The 23,034-nt window shown below is 41.7% G+C and overlaps 1 long non-coding RNA gene across 1 annotated transcript in view; it reads right to left on the bottom strand.

The window, feature by feature from the left end:
- The window catches only part of LOC132534620 (uncharacterized), a 46,598-nt gene extending 41,075 nt beyond the window's left edge, over positions 1-5,523 (bottom strand). The window contains exons 1-2 of the long non-coding RNA XR_009546339.1: positions 4,910-5,523; positions 3,550-3,613 (exon numbers count right to left, since the gene is read on the bottom strand). This is a non-coding gene — a long non-coding RNA (uncharacterized LOC132534620). The remainder of the gene's footprint in view (positions 1-3,549; positions 3,614-4,909) is intronic.
- Positions 5,524-23,034: the final 17,511 nt, after the last annotated feature.

Below are 23,034 nucleotides of genomic sequence, written 5' to 3'. Positions count from 1 at the left end.
CTGAGCAGGAACGCAATGCAATGCCTTTATTGATCAGAGAAAATGCCTTTATCTCTTTTGAAACGGAAGTGGCAGGTCAGAAAAGGACATGGCTAGGAGAAGGGGTGGAGAGAAGAAAAGAGCTCAAAGGTAGCAAGCTTCCATCTAACCAGTGGGGATTAAACCAATGCCCTGCAGGCAGGGCGGGTCTCAGGCAAAACAGTGATTATGTAAATAGACCACAGCTTCAAGCAATGCAGGGGACCTAGCGTAATGACCAACAGAGAGGGCAGGATATCTGGGTTATCCGTGAAAGGGTGAATAAGGAGGGATCTGGGTGACACCAAAAAGAGTCCTGTAACCTTGGGTTGACAAGGGCCAAAAGGATAAAGAAAGGAAAATCTTTGGCTTGATTATTTATGAACTCACCCCAGAACGAGCACCCCTGGGCTGGCCAGTCACTCCTAGCAGGCTTCTTGTGGAGCCATTTTTCTTTACCAAGATTCCTGGCTCAGCAGGGTTGTCATTCCAAGCCTTTTTCTTTTCCTTTTCTTTTTGAAGGGGGCTGGAGCTCTATTTGAGTGACAGAGTAACTGACCAAGTTACAGGCCTCAGTCCTGCCTAGGAAAGACTAGCTGGAGTTTTTTGGGTTTTGTTTTTTGGTTTTTTGTTTGTGTTTGTTTTTGACAATTCTTATAATTGGCTGTCTTTTCTTCATTTAGGAGAGGGACCAGGCTGTGTGCAAGCAATCTGGAGCAATCTAAGCTTCAGACTGACTGTTATGGTTTTTCACTCTATTTTATTTTATTATTACTATTATTATATATGTGTGACCCTTTCCCTGCTCTTCAGATTAAACAAAATTAACTGTTGTTACTTTTTCCATTGATAAGTGACTGGGTGTCCTATCCATTGTGGGAGTAACATGTTCTCTCTCCCTCTTCCCTCCAACCTCCTTTATTTTTTCTCCTCCTAGCTAATTTAAAAAAAAAATTCTTTCCTTTCACTGCTTTTTTTTCTACCTTCTTCTGCTTTCTGAATTCATTGACACTCTATTGTGAATTATTCTGTGGGAGAAATCTGACTCGGAGTGGACTCTCTCTCCCTGTCTCTCTCTCTCTGTCTCTGTGTGTGTAGCTCTCTTTTCTATTTTCCTTTCTTCTCATGCTATAGTTACAATTTATAGTGGACAGTATATTTACATAACTGTCAATTCTTCCTTTGCCTTTTTTTCCTTTCTCCTTTTTCTTTTTTTCTTGGGCTGGAGGTGTTATTTGGCTAACTGGTATTGGTTGAACTACATCAATCCTTGCTTCAGTTGCTATTGTTGTAATTTCTGAGGTTTGTGACTACATTTGTGAAAAGACTTTAGTATATACCGTGGCTTGTACTCAAAACACAACAATTGAAGAACAACAGAACAGAAAAATACAAACCACATCAATTAAAAAAAAATGGTTAAACCAAGAGCAAATAAATCTTTCACCACAATGAATCAGGACAGGAGCCCAGAAAACTCCCAATCAGTCAGAAGTAACCATACAGGGAGTCAGGTGGTAGCGCAGCAGGTTAAGTGCAAATGGCACAAAGCACAAGGACTGGTTAGGATCCCAGTTCAAGCCCCTGGCTCCCCACCTGCAGGAAAGTCACTTCACAGATGGTGAAGTAGGCCTGTAGGTGTCTCTCTGTCTCTCTTCCTCTCTATATCCCCCTTCTCTCTCAATTTCTCTGTCTCTATCCAATAACAAATTAATAAATAAATTTTTTTTTAAATTGTTTAAAAAAAAGAAGTAACCATACATAAGAAAAGTATGCAAACAATAATAAACCTAGTAATCACAGAAATGAAGACAACTACGAAGGAAAGGGATATTAGAAATTGGGGAAAAACAAATGAAACCCTCAAGGAAAATACTAGCTACCTTGAAGACAAGTATGGAGGAAAGACAACTATGGAGCGATGGGCTATCAGAAGACAACTATGGAGGAAAGGGCTATCAGAAATAGGAAAACAACAGATGAGACCCTCAAGGAAAATAGTAGCACCTCAAGATAATTAGAGAACAGAAAGTAAATGATCCCATCCAAAAATAGGCAGAGGATATGAACAGAAGATCCACTACAGAAGATATCCAAAAGGCTAATAAATATATGAAAAATTGCTCCAGGTCACTGTCAGAGAAATTCAAATAAAGACAACACTGAGATACCACCTCACCCCTGAGAGAATGACATACATCAAAAAGGACAGCAGCAACAAATGCTGTGGAAGTTGTGGGGACAAAAGAACCCTCCTACACTACTGGTGGAAATGTAAATGGGCCCAACTTCTGTGGGGAGAAGTCTGGAGAACTGCCACAAGTCTAGATACTGACCTTCCATATATACCTTGGGGTATATCTGGATATACTCCAAGGACTCCATAACACTCAACGAAAAAGATATGTGTACACCTATGTTCATAGCAGCTCAATTCTTAATAGCTAAAACCTGGAAGCAACCCGGGTACCCAACAATAGACAAATGGCTAATAAAGCTGTGGTATATATACACAATGGATTACTACACAACTATCAAGAACAATGAACTGACTTTCTCTGATAACATCTTGGATGGAGCTAGAAGGACCTATGTTAAGTGAGCTAAGTCAGAAAGACAAAAGACGAGTTTATGAACTTCTGTTCATAAACAGAAGTTGAGAAAGAAGAACAGAGAGGGAAACTCAAAGCAAGATTTGACTGTGTTTGGAGTAGGGTGCCAAAGTAAAAATCTCTGGGTGGAGGGTGTGGGTGGATGTTTGGCCTCACTGGGGGTGGGGGTGGGAGGAGGATGGGATGGGACACAGTCTTTTGGTGGTGGGAAGGGTGTTTATGTACACTCCTATTAACTTGTAGTCATATGAATCACTATTTAATTAATATGAGAGGGGGAAAATTGATTGTATGTCTCAAACTTTTTAATGCATAGCCTGAGTCTTTGAAATGTTGACTCTCTTAAAAGTTTAGACCAGGGAGAACAGAAGCAACTGGTAGCATCACTCTGTAAGACATATACTATACATAGCTATATACAAATAATGTCAAAACACATAAATTATGGTGATGTTGTGTATGATACAGCAAATCCTAACAAAGGGATCTTCAAAATTTACCCAACTACAAAATAATTTGATTACAGCAATAACTGTCTATTGCCTTCTTAAACCCTAGGACCACAGGAAACTCCTGCTTCCTCTGTAGAGCTTGTATTTCTCCAAGTCCTAGAACCTCTAGGGCAGGGCTCACTTTCCTTCATGCCTCTCTCAATTCATACCAAATGATATCTCATCTGCTGATCTCAACCTAATCAATGCAAGAAGTACCACTTCACATGCTTCACTTGAGACTGTGCCCAGAGATATCAGGCACAGAATGTCAACCCTTCAGCCTCATTACTCACGTGAGACCTTTCCTTCCATGGATTCTCTAATTCCATTTCAGGTGGTTCACTTCCTAACAAAGTCCCAAAACCAGGTCCCATGAGATAGGGCATATGTTCACATGTATCCATAAATTTGGGCAAAATATATACCTGAAAGAAAAAGTGCACAATAGTCTGCAGTGAGTCAGTATATGCAGCAAGCAAGTAGAAAGACCTAAAAAGACACCATAAAGTTCATAATGAAATAGTGTCTACTTAAACTTAGATACCCTTCTCTCACTCACTCCAAAGCTAACTTTATCAAAATTTGGGTTGCAAAAGCTGAATAAGGACAAGAGACTGGCATATTTTAAGGATGGCTCTTTAGTCTCTATCAGGCCACCCTATCAGCTGGGGCCCTAGTCAGGGAGTCCTGAGAGTCCTAAACAGACATGATGGGCCTAGATCTCGAATAGATCCCTCTCTCCATTGTTACTGGTCATCTATATCAGGAAAAACACAATAGATCTCTTTGTGGGCCCCCATAAGACATTGCCCTCAACTTGGATCAACAACAGTAGAGAATGTTCTCTGAAGGGAGGCTGGACAACACACTATATGTTCCACCTGAGGAAGATGGGTCCTGAAATTGGGGCAGCTTGGAACATTCCTACTCATGACCATGGAATGTGAGCTCAGATCTACAGGGATGCAGAGGTCACACAGGCTCCTAAGCTGAATATGGGCCCCAAATCACTACAAATCTATGGGGTTTACAGTCAACAATATTTATTCATCTTTCCTATATTTGGGAGCTACTCTCTGTGGGACTATGTGAAAGCTTGGTAGAGCTTAGAGGAGCTCTCTCCTTGGATGGAGGTCCGGAAAGACACCCCACTTGTTAGCCTCTCTCCTTATAGAGATGAGCCAAGAAGGAAAAGTCTCCCAGACTCAGTTTCTCCTTGTTAGTCTCTCAAGCTCACAGAAAGCCTACAAACCTCTCACACTTAGTTTCCCCTGCTAGCAGCAGGCCAAATGACTGCCTACTTTAGGGTTCATTCAAAGTTCATACATCCACTTCACCTTTTGATCATAAAGGAGAACACACTCTATCATACACCTCCCCAACACCAGGCAGTGAAAACCCCAAATCCTATTTCCTTGTGCCCTTCGATATCTGTGATTTACATCAATATTTGTTTTTCTTCTTCTCTACCTCACCTTACTGGTTTAACCCCTATCCTTCTCTCAAAAGCCTTTGGATAAGTAACTTGCCTGCATCATGGAGACTAATTGTTTTGACCTTTATGTATCTCATCAATTCTTGTCATAGCAGCCCCCTATCATGGGGGCAAGCTGACCTTTAATAAACCTGTAATCTCTGACATGTGAAAAATGTTCTTTGTTTAACTCTCTATATAAGCCTGTACCCATCTCCAAATAAATGAATGTTCGTACCAGAATATTCCCTGATGTCTCCTTTCTGAATCATGCGGTCCCTAGAACTGATGAGGGAGGGTCGGAGGCTTACCTCCTGGTTGGAGCCACTCCACGTGAGCGTCAGCAACTCTCTTCCCTGATCCAGGTTTCTGGTCCTTTTTCCAGCCATGACATCATCTCTCCAGACAAAAACTTAGATCCACCTGCATATCATATGTCAGGCTCAGGTAAAAAAAAAAAAACTAGTATTAGTCATGAGCCCTTTGGAATATAACTAAAATAGGACTACTAACTATTGAGACCCCCCCACCCAACTATTCATACAAACCATCCCGGCCTTTAGGTTCATGACTAGTCAACAATTTGTTTGACTTTATATGTTAACTCTTTTTTCAGCCAACAGGCTCCAGATACTAACATGATGTCAAGCGGACCTCTCTGGGCAGATGACCTCACCAATATGTCCTGGAGCCCCGCTTCCCCAGAGCCCTGCCCCACTAGGGAAATAGAGAGACAGACTGGGAGTATGGATTGACCTTTCAACACCCATGTTCAGAGGGGAAACAATTACAGAAGCCAGACCTCCCACCTTCTGCACCCCATAATGACCCTGGGTCCATACTCCCAGAGGGATAAAAAATAGGAAAGCTATCAGAAGAGGAGATGGGATATGGAGTTCTGGTGGTGGGAACTGTGTGGCATTGTACCCCTCTTATCCTACGGTTTTTTTCAGTGTATAAGTAAAAATTTAAAAAATATATACCCATTATGTTATAATTTTTTAAGCAATATTAACTAACAAAAAATTAAAAATATATATCTATTGGTCATATGAAAAAAATATTAACCCAATCAAGTTCTCTAGAGAATCTCTGATGAAAAACTGTAACCTAATCCTTCATGATTTCAAAACCACAAAATTTCCCTTCAAACCAATTGCTTTTAATTCCATTATTTCATATCTTCAGTCTGCCAGGCACATTCCCACTTGAAACATCATCCAGGACACATTCTTATGTCCACAGAGTCTACACTGGTCATTTTCCAGGAAGCTTCAGTGTCATGTAAGGGATTCCTGAAGGACTGAGTAGAACAGTGTACTGAGCTTCTAAAAGTCTCCTTGATACTCTGACTGGAGAGGATATGAGGTAAAAGACACTTACTTCTTACTCTAGACCACACACAAAGATGAAGAGTGTAATATCTACAGTCTGTCATACTTTGGATTCCAGTTGCTTTATCTTGAGACCTTTCCTCCCATAGTATTGTCATCTGTAACATGGAGAGAACTATCACTCTTTCAAAATACTGTCAAAATAAAAAAAACAAAACATGAGTATATGTAAAGTACATAATATTCAATTAGTACCCTTGAACATTCAAAAAAATTACACAGGTGGGACTAAATAACAATAAGGTTACTAGCAGCATGAAAAAGAGCTTTGCAGACCTTGCATGTCAATTGATAAAACATTTCTGCCTTCTGCCTTCTTACTCACTATTTCTAGGTATAAAGAGAAAATGGACCATCCTTCACTTGAAAGGGAAAGAAGCCAAGTAACTTTTTTAAATGTCTGAATTTGGCTTCAGTTCAATGAACTAACATAGATGCCTAATTGTCATCAGAACAATAATAGTTACACATACTGCTATATATAGTCAGTTAAATATGAAGAAAAAATTGGGGGGGTCCAGGTAGTGGTGCACCTGGTTTAATAATCTGTTATAATGCACAAGGACCCAGGTTCAAGTCTCCAGTCTCCACCTGCAGAGGGAAAGTTTTGTAAGTGGTGAAGCAGGGCTTCAGGTGTCTCTATATCTCTCTCCTTGTCTGTCTCCCCACTCCCTCTTAATTTCTAGCTGTCTCTACCTAATAAATATGTAAAGATAATAAAAAGAATTTTAAGAATGACTACAGTACTGGGATTTACTGCTACATGTTCATTTTCCATCATTATTGTGGGCTCCACCTGCAAGAGTCTACTACTAACCTGAAAAGAGTCTACTAACAACCTGAAAAGTGAGACAGTCTAGTAATGTACTCTTGCGCTTTTTCTCTTACCATTATTCACCAAAAAAAAAGTTTTACTAAGGAAAAGAACCACGGCATGACAGTTTATCTTACAACCAAGAATTCCACAGCTACTTGTAAAAATGTGCCTTCATCATTTAGAGGAGGGGCTATCATTCCACTAACAAGGCCCGACAGAACCCTCTCAGCAAGGGCTGAATTACTAACTGCAGTTAGTATATAACTGAATAACTAATCTAGCCTCACTATAAAATAATCTGTACATTCATAGCTAACAAAGGTGAAACCCAAATAAAAAAGAGCCAGGGTCCAGGAAGATGGTAATTATATAACTCTAAGTTAAAGTGCTCAATAATTGAAATGTGGGATATATGGAGGTAGTAATGTCATCATGAGTGGCCTGGAGGGGAAGAGAGGATTGAATCAGGAAGAAAATGGTGGGGGGGGGGGTATTATGTATAAATGTAGACAGACAGTTGTAGAGATGATGGTTGGCCCATGTCTATAATGTTAGGGGAACTTCGGTGGCTTGCAGTGGGGAAACTGAATATTCAGAACTCTGGTGGCAGGAATGGAGTAGATTTATATCCCTGTTGACATGTAATTTTGTAAATCAATATTAAATCACTAATGAACCTTTTTAAAAAAAAAATGTTGGCACCTGAACAGGAACCTGATGGGAACGCAGGTAAGGTGGATTGGGTGGGTGCTCTCCTACAAAGGGGTAACAGAAATCCTGCCAGGGTGGGTCTCTCAGAAATTCCTGCCGTACCCTTTTACCCTCCATTCTCTCTTTCTTTTCCTCAACCTACTTTTTCATGTAGGTCGCAAACATGTTTCAAAGCAACTGACGAATTCTGGCCTGGGCAACACTTGGGTGTTTTCCAAAGGCTCTAACCCTCTGTTTGAGACCCCGACTGCCCGTCAGGCTGTTAGAAAAAATCCTCAGACAGACCTGTCACATAGGGCTGGGATATGGCTCAGAGCAATTGGCAGTCTCTGGCCAGAGCAACTCTCTGGTGTGACTAGAAGGCCCCGTGCCCTCTGACCCAGTCCCCAACAGCCCGTTAGAGCATCAGGAAGAACTGATTAATTCTCTATAGCTCTATCATTAAAAACTGGTAACTCTGACAGATAGTAAATGCCCTTAGGACAGCTGTCAGACCTATTGAAATTAGGGGGACAGACTTGCAGGGAGGTTCAGGGGAATCTCCCGGCCCTGTCTGGGAATGTTACCCTGAGACCGAGCGTTACCATGGGAAATCTTCCCTCTAGTCAAAAGGACCCCCAGATCCAGTGCCTCCGCGCACTTCTTGAGACCCATGGCCTCAGACTCTCCAAGAAACAGGCAGATAACTTCTGGGACATGGTCTTCTCAGTGGATTGTAGCCACCCACATCTTTGATAAAGAGATCTGGGCTCAGATGGCCTTTCGTTTGCCCCTCAACTTCCTCGCAGTCATATCTGCAATCAGGCAATGTGTAGGAGCTCCCAAGCCCCTAGAAGATGCAGTTCAAAAAAATCCTGAGGATGTCTCCCCTACCCCTTCAGAGGATCCCCCCCCCATCCTCCTCTTCCTTTAGAAAATCCCAATGCCTCTCCTGTATCTACACAAACAGACACAAACAAAGTAGAAGAGGTCACAGGGCAGCTTCAGGCCAAAATCAATGACCTTAAGCTTCAGCTTCCAGTTGATGATCCTTCTCCTCACCTCTACCCGCTACTTCCTCATGATAAACCCAAACCTACAACTCCCAATTCTCTGCCTCCTGCTCCTACCCTGCCTATCTCAAAGCCACGTGCCTACCTGCCTACCCCCCTACCCCCCTTACACTAACTGCCCTCCTTCATACTAATTTTGCTTCAGCTGCCTCCTCCACTGTATATCTTTGGCAGTTTAAAGTCCAAGAAACAGACAACCAAGATCAGACAGTTACTACGCACCTGATCAGCACCGGCAACTGTCCCCTCACAGTCCACGGTCACCTTCCCTATATGGCCTAACTGCACCTCCCTCCCTGACCTTGAGGCCTTACACCTGTTTTCCCTATGATAATGATGGCTTCAGCAGTACATATACTAAAATTGGAACAATACAGAGATTAGCATGGCTCCTGTTTAAGGATAATGAGGGATCCTGCCTGACTATCTAGACTACTATGTGGGGGGTGTCATTGGTGGTCTTGTAAGAGACATGAGCCCTGGATAACGCCATCAGGGCTTTTTGGGATGGATAAATCCAAACCACAAAATCTGCTTATTCGTATCTTGGAACCCTGGCACTATCAATGGTTACAAGGGATCAAAGGCAAGCTTTACGCCAACAGTTTTAGCACCTCCCCCTTTACATCTCTCAGGAACTCGGCTCGGCCCCCTACACCTATCAAGTTTCCCATCAGGTCCTAACCAGTGAACAGAGCCTCAATAAGGCCCATGCTGCCCAAAGACCCAAGCCCACTACCTGGCCACAGTATATCCAATATGTCTTCTCGCTCCTTAACCATTCAAACTCCTCTCCCAGTATCTCTCACAGCTTGGTGTGTGCCTCTCTCCAACGACCTATCCTTGCTGCCATACCTGTTAACTCAACCATCCCCACTGTTGTAAACATCACTCCCTTTGTTCTCCTCCTACCAAATGTGATGTCCCGCTGTGGGGGCAGAGTTCACCAGAGGACTATGGTTTCCCTGCTACAGTTCACCAGCTGGGTACCTTCCCCTTTTCAGTACTCCCAAAATCACTGTCACCAGCCTCCTTGCCGCCACCTCACCAGCAGTGTTTTGGTGCAACAGGACCATGCATCTATGCCTCCACCACGGGGCCCTGTGTCCTAATGGCAGTGGTCCCCCAGTTCACCCTCTACGGGGAGGATGAACTGGCCTGGCTGCTCTCCCATCCGAGGGAAAAGAGAGCAATTTTTCTGTTCGTGTTACATGGGCTTGGGCTGACCGCATCCAGCAGGGGTGGCTGGGGGAGCCTTAGGTCACTCTCTTGTTACTGCTGAAGGCTGAAGATTTCTCTACAAAGCTCCAACAGGTCATTGACTCCACAGCAGATATCTTGGCCTCCCTCCCGTGTCAGATCACCTCACTAGCCAGGGTGACCCTTCAAAATCACCAAGCCCTGGATCTCCTGATGGCTGAATAAGGCAGAACCTGCGTCTTTCTAAAGGAACGAAACACCAAGAGCCTGACCAAGTTCAGTGAAGAGACACTCCCCAGCCCCTTTTTTGTGGTTCCAGAGACCCCATAACAACCTGGATCCTTCCCTTTGTTGGACCTCTAATTCTGATTTGCTTACTGTTCCTCCTAGCCCCTTTTCTGCTCCACTTTACCCAGGCCCATATCCATGAGACGACTCGTGTGGTGGTCAATCAGGCACTAGTAGATCCATATAAACCCCTCCTTACCAACCCTCAACAGCCCTATTTCAACTCAAAGCTCTATTCCTAGCCAATTATAAAAGAAAAAGGGAGGGCATGTGGGGAGTGGTCCCTAGAAAACTCCAGGCCTTGATGGGGGGTTGAACCCTGGGTTCCCTCTACAAAGAGGTGGGCAGGTGTTTCTGCCCTCAGCTTTGTTTGGGTGGGGGGTTGTGTACAGTCAGGAATAGTTTAATCTGAAGACTGATTGTTAGGGTCTATTTCTTTTTCTTTTCTTTTTACTGTTTTGCCTCCAGGGTTATTGCTGGGGCTTAGTACCTGCACTATGAACCCACTGCTCCTGGAGGCCATTTTTCCCATTTCTGTTGCTCTTGTTGTTGTTATTGTTGTTGAACAGGACTGACAGAAATTGAGAGAGGAGGGGAAGACAGAGAGTGGGAGAGAAAGACAAGACACTTGACACTAATTGATATATTAATCATAAGAGTGAGGAAAGCTTTGGAGGTAAATGCTATCAGAAATAGGGAAATAACTGATGAGAGCCTGAAAGAAAATACAACCTATTTCAAGGTAATTAGAAAACTAAAAGCTGAAATAGCTGAGTTAAAAGGCCAGCTAGCAGAACAAACTAATACTGTAACTGAACAAGGCAAAAAAAAAAAAAAAAAAAAAAGCTGAACGGAAGAAGGAAGCTGAGGGAAGGGGAAGCAGATTAAGAGAAGTAGAAAACAGAATTAGCCAGACTAAGAATGAATTAGAGAAAACTAAGAAGGAGGTAAAATAGCTAAAAGAGAGATTGAGAGACACTGAACAAACAACAGCAACTTATGGGACGACCTCAAAAGAAGAAACATATGCATAATTGGCCTACCAAAGGAAGAAAGAGGAAGGAAAAGAAAGCATCCTAGAGGAAAGAACAAGAGAAATCGTCCCCCAACCCAAGCAACAGAAAGGACATTAAGATTCATAAAGACTAGAGATTTCACATAACACCCAACCAAAAAGAGGTGTGTACTCCTATGTTCATAGCAGCACAATTCATAATAGCTAAAACCTGGAAGCAACCCAGGTGCCCAACACCAGATGAGTGGCTGAGAAAGCTGTGGTATATATACACAATGGAATACTATGCAGCTATCAAGAACAATGAACCCACCTTCTCTGACCCACCTTGGACAGAGCTAGAAGGAATTATGTTAAGTGAACTAAGTCAGAAAGATAAAGATGAGTATGGGATGATCCCACTCATCAACAGAAGCTGACTAAGAAGATCTGAAAGGGAAACTAAAAGCAGGACCTGATCAAATTGTAAGTAGGGCACCAAAGTAAAAACCCAGTGGTGAGGGGTAGACATGTAGCTTCCTGGGCCAGTGGGGGGTGGGAGTGGGCGGGAGGGATGGGTCACAGTCCTTTGTGGTGGGAATGGTGTTTATGTACACTCCTAGCAAAATGTAGACATATAAATCAGTAGTTAATTAATATGAGAGGGGGAAATCAATTGTATGTCTCAAAGTTTCTCAAAAGACAAACTGAATCTTTAATATATAGGCTATGTATTTGATATGCGGACTCTCTCAAAAGCCTAGACCAAGTAGATTAGAAGCATCCAATAGCACAGCTATATACAAGATACTGGGTACTGTACAGCAAACCATAACAAAGGGACTTTTCAAAGTTAACCCAATTAACAAATAATGTGATGATAATATTAACTATCGATTGTCTTTTTGAACCCTAAGACAGCAGGAACCTCACATCTTCACTATAGAGCCCCTACTTCCCCCAGTCCTGGAACCCTTGGATAGGGCCCACTTTCCCGTATGCATCTCCCAATCCAAACCAAATAATATTGCATCCGCCGATCACAACCTAACCAAAGCAACGATTGCCACCTCAACATGCTTCACCTCAGACTGTATCCAGAGACTTCACGTGTGGAATGACAACCCTTCAACTTCATTACTCGGGTGAGACCTCTCCTTTTATAGTACACTCTAATTTCATCTCAGGTAGTTCACTTTCTAACAAAGTCCCATAATCTAGATATACACCAGTTTCTGTGAGAGAGAGCTTATGTGCACACGTATCCATAAACTACTGCAAAATATATACCTGAAAGCAGAAGTACACTAGAGTTTGCAGTGAGTACCTCCCTAAGACTCCCTCTCCACTATTCCAAGCTTGGGATCCATGATTGCTCAACAAATTGTTTGGCTTCATATGTTAACTCTCTTTTCAATCACCAGGTTCCAGATGCCACCAGGATGCTGGCTATGCTTCCCTGGATTGAAGACCCCACCAATGTGTCCTGGAGCTCAGCTTCCCCAGAGACACACCTTACTAGGGAAAGAGAGAGGCAGACTGGGAGTATGGACCGACCAGTCAACGCCCATGTTCAGCGGGGAAGCAATTACAGAAGCCAGACCTTCTACCTTCTGCAACCCTCAACGACCCTGGGTCCATGCTCCCAGAGGGCTAGAGAATGGGAAAGCTACCATGGGAGGGGGTGGGTTATGGGGACTGGGTGGTGGGAATTGTGTGGAGTTGTACCCCTCCTACCTTATGTTTTTGTTCACTAATCCTTTCTTAAATAAAAAATTAAAAAAAAAAAAAGACTAGAGATTTCCAAACAGAATCAACGCAGACCTGAAGACACATCATAGTTATAATCAAAAAAAGGACTCTAATGTCTGCAAGAGAAAAACAAAAAGTCATATACAGGGGAAAACCCATAAGACTATCCGAAAATTTCACACAAACTCTAAAAGCCAGAAGAAAATGGTAAGATATCTACTGAATTTTTAATAAAAAAGGGTTTCAACCAAGGACAGTATATCCTACTAGACTTTCATTCAAACTAGATGGAGGAATAAAAAACCTCAGACAGGCAATAGTTAAAGGAAGCAACAATCACTAAGCCTGCCCTGAAAGAGGTTCTAAAAGACCTCCTATAAACAAGAATATCACCAAAATACTTGCCATATATCAGAGCAAATAAAAAGTTGTTGAATAATGGCACCGCAATACCTTATATCCATAATATCAGTAAATGTCAATGGCTTAAACTCACCCAGTAAAAAGCACATAGTGGGAGGATGGATCAGAAAACACAATCCAACCATATGCTGTCTGCAGGAATCCCACCTGACTAAACAACACAAACACAGACTTAAAGGGAAAAGATGGAAAACTATCATACAAGCTAATGACCACCAAAAAAGGCAGGAACAGCTATTCTCATCTCTGACACAACAGACTTTAAAATAAAGTAATAAAAGATACCCATGGACATTACATACTAATCAAAGGATCAACTAACCAAGAAGATTTAACAATTATTAACATGTATGCACCCAATGAGGGCCCATCTAAATACATCAAACACTTACTGAAAGAGCTGCAAAAATAAATACATCAATAGTGACACAATAATAGTAGGTGACTTCAACACCCCACTTTCACACATATACAGGTCATCTAAGCAAAGAATTAACAAAGAAACAAGAGAATTAATTGAAAAGATAGATAGACGAGACGTACTGGATATTTTCTTTTTTTTTTTTTTTGGATATTTTCAAAGTACTTCACTGCAAGAAATTAGAATACACATTATTTCTTAAGCCAACTGGAATATCTTCAAGGATGTTAGGCCACAAAGACAGTATCATCAAATTCAAGAGCATTGAAATCACCCCAAACATCTTCTAAGATCACAGTGGAATAAAGCTAACACTCAACAACAAACAGAAAATTAGTAAAAGTCACAAAATTTGGAAACTCAGCAACAAACTGCTAAATAACTACTGGGTCAAAGAGGCATTCAAGCAATAAATTCAAATGTTCATAGAACAAATTAAACTGAAGACAGGAGTATCAAAATATTTGGAACACAGTTAAAGCAGTACTTAGAGGAAAACTCATAGCCATACAAGCACACATTAGGGAACAAGAAAAAGCTCATATAAAAAGATTAACTGCGGGGGTCGGGTGGTGGTGCAGTGGGTTAAGCGCACGTGGCACAAAGTGCAGGAACCGGAGTAAGGATCCCGGTTTGAGCCCCCGGCTCCCCACCTGCAGGGGAGTCACTTCACAGGCGGTGAAGCAGGTCTGCAGGTGTCTATCTTTCTCTCCCCTTCTCTGTCTTCCCCTCCTCTCTCCATTTCTCTCTGTCCTATCCAACAACGAATTGCGTCAACAAGGGTAATAATAATAACCACAATGAAGCTACAACAAGGGCAACAAAAGGGGGTAAAAAAAAAATGGCCTCCAGGAGCAGTGGATTCATGGTGCAGGCACCGAGCCCAGCAATAACCCTGGAGGAGGAAAAAAAAAAAAAAAGATTAACTGCACACTTTACAGACTTAAAAGAAGAGGAACAAAGGAACCCTAAAGCAACCAGAAGGACGTAATCACTAAAATTAGGGCAGAAATAAACATACAAAATAAGAGAACCGGGGGTCAGGTGGTAGAGCATTGGGCTAAGCGAAGCACAAGGACCTGCATAAGGATCCTGGTTGGAGCCCTCGACTCTGCACCTGCTGGGGAGACACTTCACAGGCAGTGAAACAGGTCTGCAGGTGTCTATCTTCCTCTCCCCCTCTATGTCTTCCCCTCCTCTCTTCATTTCTCTCTGTCCTAACAATGATGACATCAATAACAACAACTACAACAACAATTAAAAGCAAGTGCAACAATATGGAAAATAAATAAATAGAAAATTAGAGAACCATACAAAAGATCAATGAAGTCAAATGTGGTTCTTTGAAAAAATAAACAAAATTGAAATACCTTTAGCCAGACTCACTTAAAAAAAAGGGGGAGGGATGGTAGTGCAGCGGGTTAAGCACACATGGTGCAAAGCACAAGGACCGGCATAAGCATCCCAGTTCGAGCCCCTGGCTCCCCACCTGTAGAGGGGTCGCTTCACAGGCGGTGAAGCAGGTCTGCAGGTGTCTATCTTTCTTTCCTCTTATCTGTCTTCCTCTTCTCTGTTGATTTCTCTCTGTCCTATACAAAAACAACAGCTATAACAACAACAAGGCAACAAAATAGGAAAAATAGCTGCCAAGAATAGTGGGTTCGTAGTGCTGGAACCGAGCTCCAGCGATAAACCTGGAGGCAAAAAAGGGAGGGGGGAGAACACTCAGATGAATAGAATTGTAAATGATAGGGGAGATTATCACAACAGATACCACAGAAAAACAAAAATCCTGCAAAACTTATATGAACAACTATATGCCACCAAACAAGAGAACCTAAAGGAAATTTAAGAATTTCTAGAAACATATATACCTTCCTAAACTGAACCAGGAAGAACTAAAAAACTTAAATGGACCAAGCATAGACAAAGAAATCTAAACAGTTATTAAGAACTTCCCAATAATAAAAGTCCAGAGAAGGCCGAGCGGTAGTGTATCGGGTTAAGCGCAAATGGCACAAAGTGCAAGGACCGGCCTAAGGATCCCAGTTTGAGCCCCCAGCACCCCACCTGCCGGGGGGTCGCTTCACAAGCAGTGAAGCAGGTCTGCAGGTGTCTATCTTTCTCTCCCTCTCTCTGTCTTCCCCTCCTCTCTTGATTTCCATCTGCCCTATCCAACATCAGCACAGCAATAACAATAATAACAACAATAAACAACAAGGGCAACAAAAAGGGGGAAAATAGCCTCCAGCAGCAGTGGATTTGTAGTGCAGGCACCGAGCCTCAGCAATAACCCTGGAGACAAAAAAAAAAAAAAAAAAAAAAAATTCCAGGACCAGATAGTTTTACAAATGGATTCTACAAAACCTCAGGAAAAAGTTAATACTTCTAATTTTAAAGCTCTTCCAAAAGATTGAAGACACAGGAATACTCCCTTCCACTCTCTATGAAGCCAACATCATCCTTATACCAAAAGCAGATAGGGGCACAACAAAAAAGGAAAACTACAGACCAGTATCTCTAATGAAAATAGATACTAAAATACTGAACAAAAACCTAGCCAACTGGATACAGCAGCATATTAAAAAGATTGTTCATCACGACTAAGTTAGATTTATCTGAGGAATGCAAGGTTGGTTCAATATACAAAAGTGATTTGCCACATCAGTAAAAGCAAAATCAGAAACCACATGATTATCTCAATAGATGCAGAGAAGCCTTTGACAAAATCCAACATCCCTGTATGATTAAAACACTAAAAAAAAAAAAAAAAAAAGGGAACAGATGGAAAATAACTCAAGATAGTACAGTCCATATATAGCAAACCTATAGTAAACATCATACTCAATGGGCAGAAGCTGAAAGCATTCCCCATCAGATCAGGGAATGTCCACTATCAACATTACTCTTATACATGGTGTTGGAAGTTCTTGCCATAGTAATCAGGCAAGAGAAAGGAATCAATGGAATATTGATTGGAAGGAAAGAAGTCAAACTCTCACTATTTGCAAATGATATGATATTATACATAGAAAAGCCTAAAGAATACAGCAGATAGATGGAAATCTTTAGGCAATATAGCAAAGTGTCAGGGTCAGTAGCATTTCTTTATGCAAACATTAAGTGTGAAAAAAACATTAAGTGTGAAGAGGATATCCAGAAATCACCACCATTCACTATAGCAGTAAAATCAATAAAATATCTAGGAACAAACCTGACCAAAGAAGTGAAAGAACTATATACTGAAAAATATGAGATACTCATTATTCAAGTGAGACCTTTCATTTTTCATAGGACTCCTTAATTCCATTTTGGGTAGTCCACTTCCTAACAAGCCTCAAAACCTAGATATAGACCAGGTCCCATGAGATAGGACAGATGTACACATGTATCCATAAATTGGGGCAAAAAATATACCTTAAAGCAAAAGTGTACAATAGTTTACAGTGAGTCAATAAATGAAGCAAGCAATTAGACACCATATGGTCAACAATTTGTTTGGCTTTGTATATTAACTCTTTTCAACCACCAGGTTCCAGGTTCCAGATGCTAGCATGATGCCGACAAGACTTCCCTGGACAGACAACCTCACCAATGTGTCCTGGAGCTCCACTTCCCAGGAGCCCTTCCCCACTAGGGAAAGAGAGACAGGCTGGGAGTATGGATTGACCTGTCAATGCGCATGCTCAGTGGGGAAGCAGTTACAGAAGCCAGACCTTCCACCTCCTGCATCCCACAATGACCTTGGGTCCATACTCCCAGAGGGTTAAAGAATAAGAAAGCTATCAGATTGCTCAACAATTTGTTTGGCTTCATATGTTAACTCTCTTTTCAGTCACCAGGTTCCAGATGCCATCAGGATGCCGGCCAGGCTTCCCTAGACTGAAGACCCCACCAATGTGTCCTGGAGCTCCGCTTCCCCAGAGACCCACCCTACTAGGGAAAGAGAGGCAGACTGGGAGTATAGACTGACCAGTCAATGCCCATGTTCAGCGGGGAAGCAATTACAGAAGCCAGACCTTCTACCTTCTACTACCCACAATGACCCTGGGTCCATGCTCCCAGGGGGATAGAGAATGGGAAAGCTATCAGGGGAGGGGGTGGGATATGGATATTGGGTGGTGGGAATTGTGTGGAATTGTACCCCTCCTACCCTATGGTTTTGTTAATTAATCCTTTCTTAAATAAAAAATTTAAAAAAAAAGAAAGCTATCAGAAGAGGAGATGGGATACAGAGTTCTGGTGGTGGGAATTCTGTGGAGTTGTACCCCTCTTATCCTATGGTTTAGTCAATGTTTCCTTTTTATAAATAAATAAATAAGACACCATAAAGTGCCTAATGAAATAGTTTCTACTTAGACTTAGATACCCTCCTCACCTATTTCCTATTATACTTCCCTTACTCACTCCAAAGCTAACCTTATCAAAGTAAGGACTACAAAAGTTGAATAAGGGCAAGAGACTGGCATACTTTAATGATGACTCTTTAGTCAATATCAGGCCACCCCATCATCTGGGGCCCTAGTCGGGGAGTCCTGGCATTCCCACACAAACACAATGAGCCTAGACCTCGAATAGATCCCTCTCTCCATTGTCACTGGTCATCTCCATCAGGAACAACATAATGGATCCCTTTGGGTTTTATAGGACCTTGCTCTCAATGTGGATCAACAATGGTAGAGAATGTTCCATCCTCCAAAGGGGGGTTAGATAACATACTCTATCTTCCACATAAAGAAGATGGGTCCTGAAATTGGTGCAACTTGGAATGTTCCTACTGATAACCACAGAATGCAAGTTTGGACCTAAAGGGATGTAGAAGTTACATAGGCTCCTATGCTGAATGTGGGTCCCAGATCAAATAGATGGGGTTTATAGCCAACAATATTTCAATATTTATACAACTTTCCCATGTTTGTGAGCTACTCTTTACCCTGATCCAGCTCTCTAGCTTCTTTTCCAGCCATGACATCATCTCCCCAGACAATAACCTGGGTCCGCCTGCATATCAGATGTCAGGTTCAGGCAAAAACTAATATATTTATGGACACTTTGGAATATACCTAAAATAGACCTACTAGCTATTTCCAAAATGGAGACCCCAAGTCTTCATCTGTGATACTCCAGCCTTTAGGTTCATGATTAATCAACAATTTGTATGGCATTATATTTTAACTCTTTTCAGCCACCAGGTTCCAGATGCTACCATTTTGCTAACCAGACTTCCCTGGACTGATGACCCCACCATTGTGTCTTGGAGCTCCACTTCCTCAGAGACCTGCCACACTAGCGAAAGAGAGAGACAAGGTAGGAATACTGATTGACCTGCCAATGACCATGTTCAGCAGGGAAGCAATTACAGAAGCCAGACTTTCCACCTTCTACACCCCATAATGACCCTGGGTCCACACTCCCATGGGGTTAAAGAATAGGAAAGCTATCAGGGGAGGGGAGGGGATACAGAGCTCTGGTGGTAGGAATTGTATCCCTCTTATCCTATGGTCTTGTCAGTGTTTCTGTTTTATAAATTAAAAAAAAAAAAGAAAAAAGAAGAAAAATATGAGATGCTATTCAAAGAAATAGAAAATGATACAAAGGGATGGAAAGATATTCCATGTTCATGGATTGGAAGAATTAACATCAAAATGAATATAATACCCAGAGCCATGTGCAAATTTAATGCAATACCCATCAAAGTTCCACAAAGTTTCTTTAAGAGAATAAAAATTACATTTATATGGAACCAGAAAACACCTAGAATCGCCAAAACAATCTTGAGGAAAAGAAACAGAATGGCGGCATCACACTCCCAGATCTCAAATCATATTATAAGATCATCATAATCAAAACAGCCTGGTACTGGAACAAAAACAGATACACAGTTCAGTGGAACAGAATTGAAAGCCCAGCACTAAACCTCTACACCTACAGACACCTAGTTTTTGATAGGGAGGCCCAAACTCTTAAATGGGAGAAGGAGGCTCTTTTCAATAGATGGTGCTGGGAAAACTGGGTTCAAACATGCAGAAGAATGAAACTGAATCACGTTATCTCATGAGAAACAAAAGTCAACTCCAAATGGATCAATGTTGGTATGCTTCTAAATTCTGCTTATAAGACCTCCTGTTTTGATCATCACATTAGGTTCGCTTGTATTACTTATGATGTGGTCTATTTACATAATCACTGTTTTACCTGGGTCCCACCATGCCTGCAGGGTATTAGTTTAATCCCCACTGGTTAGATAGAAGCTTTCTATGTTCTGTTTGCACTCTTTTTTTGCTCCGCCCCCTCTCCTAGTCATTTCCTTTCCCTTGCCACTTCCGGTGAAGAGATGCATAAAAGGCAATGTATCTGATTAATAAATGAAATACTGCTTCCCAGCTCAGCCATGAGTCCCTGGTCGTCTCTCTCTACCGCCCATGAAGCTAGCCCAGCTCAGCATATGGTGCCCTGAACATGGACCAGCAAATGGCACCTGAACAGAGACTGGCAGATCAAGGACCTGGATGTTGGACCAGAAACAATCAAATACTTAGAGGAAAATATTGGTGGAACACTTGCCCATCTAAATCGAGGACATCTTTAATGATACAAACCCAACTACAAGGAAGACTAAAACAAATCAATGGGACTACATCAAATTGAAAAGCTTCTGTACAGCAAAAGAAACCATCACCCAAACAAAGAGACCCCTCACAGAATGGGATATGATCTTCACATGCCATACATCAGACAAGAGGCTAATAACCAAAATACATAAAGAGCTTACCAAACTCAGCATCAAATAAGCAAATGACCCAATCCAAAATGGGGAGAGATATGAACAAAATATTCACTACAAAAGAGATACAAAAAGCCAACAGACATATGAAAAATTGCTCCAGGTCACTGACTGTCAGAGAAATGCAAATAAAGGCAACAATGAGATATCATCTCACCCCTGTGAGAATATCATTTATCAAAACAACAGCAGGAACAAATACTGGAGAGGTTGTAGGGATAAAGAAACCCTCCTGCATTGCTGGTGGGAATGTAAATTGGTCCAGCCCCTGTGGAGAGCAGTCTGGAGAACCCTCACAAGGTAAGAAATTGACCTTCCATCCCTCTCACCCTCTCATAGGGATATACCCTAAGGACTCAATCACACCCATCAAAAAGATATATGTACACCTATGTTCATAGCAACACAATTCATAATAACCTGGAAGCAAACAGGTACCCAACAACAGATGAATGGCTGAGAATGTTGTGATATATATTCAATGAAATAGTACTCAGCTACTAAGAATAATGAACCCACCTTCTCTGACCCATCTTGGATGGAGTTAGAAGGAATTATGTTAAGTGAGGTAAGTCAGAAAGAGAAAGATGAGTATGGGATTATCCCACTCATAAACAGAAGTTAAGAAAGAAGGACAGACTGGGAAAAGCAAAGTAGAATTTGACTCAGTTTGGAGCACTGCACCAAAGTAAAAATCTCTGGGTAGAGGGTAATGGTAGATTTTCAGTTTTACTATAGGTGGGTGAAGGTAGGGATACAGACCTTTGGTGGTGGGAATGGTGTTAATATACACTCCTATTAACTTAAAAATATAAATCACTTAACTTAAAAATATAAATCACTATTTAATCAATATGAGAAGGGAAAAATAGAATTCAAAGTGTCAAACTTTTTGATGCACAGACCCTAGTTCTGAGTATACATTCCTTCAATCTAAGCACTTAAAAGTTTCAAATTGTTAACTTGATTGAATTTTAACAGTGGGCTTAAATTGTTAATGCATTTCTAAAAGTGACTATTTATTTGAATTATTAAATCACCGATAGTCTTTGACCAGAAAGACTAGAAGCAACTTGTATGTTACTATATAAGATACAGCTATATGTAAATAGCATTAAATGACCTAAATAATGGTAAGGTCTTATATGGTACAGCAAATCCTAACCATGGGGTTTTCAAAGTAAACCAAATTCTCAAGTAACTTGGTTACAATAACAACTATCTTAAACTCTTAAGACAGCAGGAACCTTCCCCATTCTCTGTAAAATCCATATATCTCCTAGCCCTGAAACCTTGAGGGTGTGGCTCGTTTTCCCTGCATGCTTCTCTTGATCCATACCATTTGATACTGCATCTGCTGAGCTCAACCAAATCAATGCAGCCAGTACCACCTCGACACATTTCACTTCAGACTGTGTCCAGAGGTGCCAGGCATGGAATGACAACCCTTCAGCTCCAGTACTCTAATGAGACTGTTCCTAGCTAATAGGCCTCCTCAATTCCATATTGGGTGGTGCACTTCCTAACAAAGCCACAGAACCTAGGTATAGACCAGGGCCCATGAGACAGAATACATGTGTATCCATGAGTTAAGGAAAAATATATACCTTAATGTAAAAGTGCACAATACTTTGCAGTGACTCAAAAACTGCAGCAAATAAACCTAAAAAAGGCATTTTTTATTAAGTACTATAGAGTACTTAATCAAGTAGTTTCTATTTAGACCTAGATACCCTCCTCACATATTTCCCTCAATCACTTCCCTCACTCTATGGCTAACCTTATCAGATAAGGTAAGGACTACAAAAGCTGCATAAAAGCAAGAGACCAGCATACCTTTGGTCACTACCAGGCCACTCCATCAGCCTTAGTCAGGGAATGCTGGGATTCCCACAAAGACATGTTGGGCCTAGACCTCTAACAAATCCCTCTCTCTAACATCACTGGTCAACTCCATCAAGAGCAACATAATAGACTCTTTTGTGGGCTTCTACAGGACCTTGCCTCAATGTGGGTCAACATTGTTAGGAATTGCCCCAGTGTCCAAAGGGAGGTTGGGACAACACACTCTGCCACTCAAGGAAGGCAGATCCTGCAATGAGTGCAGGCTAAAATGTTCCTAGATATAACCACAGGTTGTGAGGGCAGAGCCAAGATGGTGACTCACAGACAACACATGGCCTGAGCTCTCCAAGGAGGCTACTTCAAAACTGGGAAGTTCAGGTGAGGGTAGGAATTCTGGGTCAGTAATGGGATATGGGTGCACTGAATGGGCAGACAAAAACTAAAGAGGAGTCTTATAATTCATATTTGGGCTTGCAAACAGAGGCTGAAAAGGGAAAAAGGAATCAGGGAGATTGGCTGGGAGTTTTCTGTTTTGCTAGTTCCCAAACCCCACACCAGCTACTCCTGGTGGGACTCCTGTGGAGGGAATTTCTTTAGCATGATTGCTGGATCAGCAAGGGTATCTTTGAAATATGTCATTCAAAAGACATTGAAGGTAGCAGGAACTCTGAGTGACAGGATACCTGACCAATCAAGGCCTCAGTCTTGCCTGGTGTATCACTCCAGGGTGTTTTTCAAGACACAAAAGGTAGCAG

The sequence above is a fragment of the Erinaceus europaeus genome, chromosome 19 (genome assembly GCF_950295315.1).
Source record: "Erinaceus europaeus chromosome 19, mEriEur2.1, whole genome shotgun sequence".
NCBI lineage: Eukaryota > Metazoa > Chordata > Mammalia > Eulipotyphla > Erinaceidae > Erinaceus > Erinaceus europaeus.
Note: the sequence above shows the minus strand (reverse complement) of the source record. Positions and strands in the feature narration are given on the sequence as shown.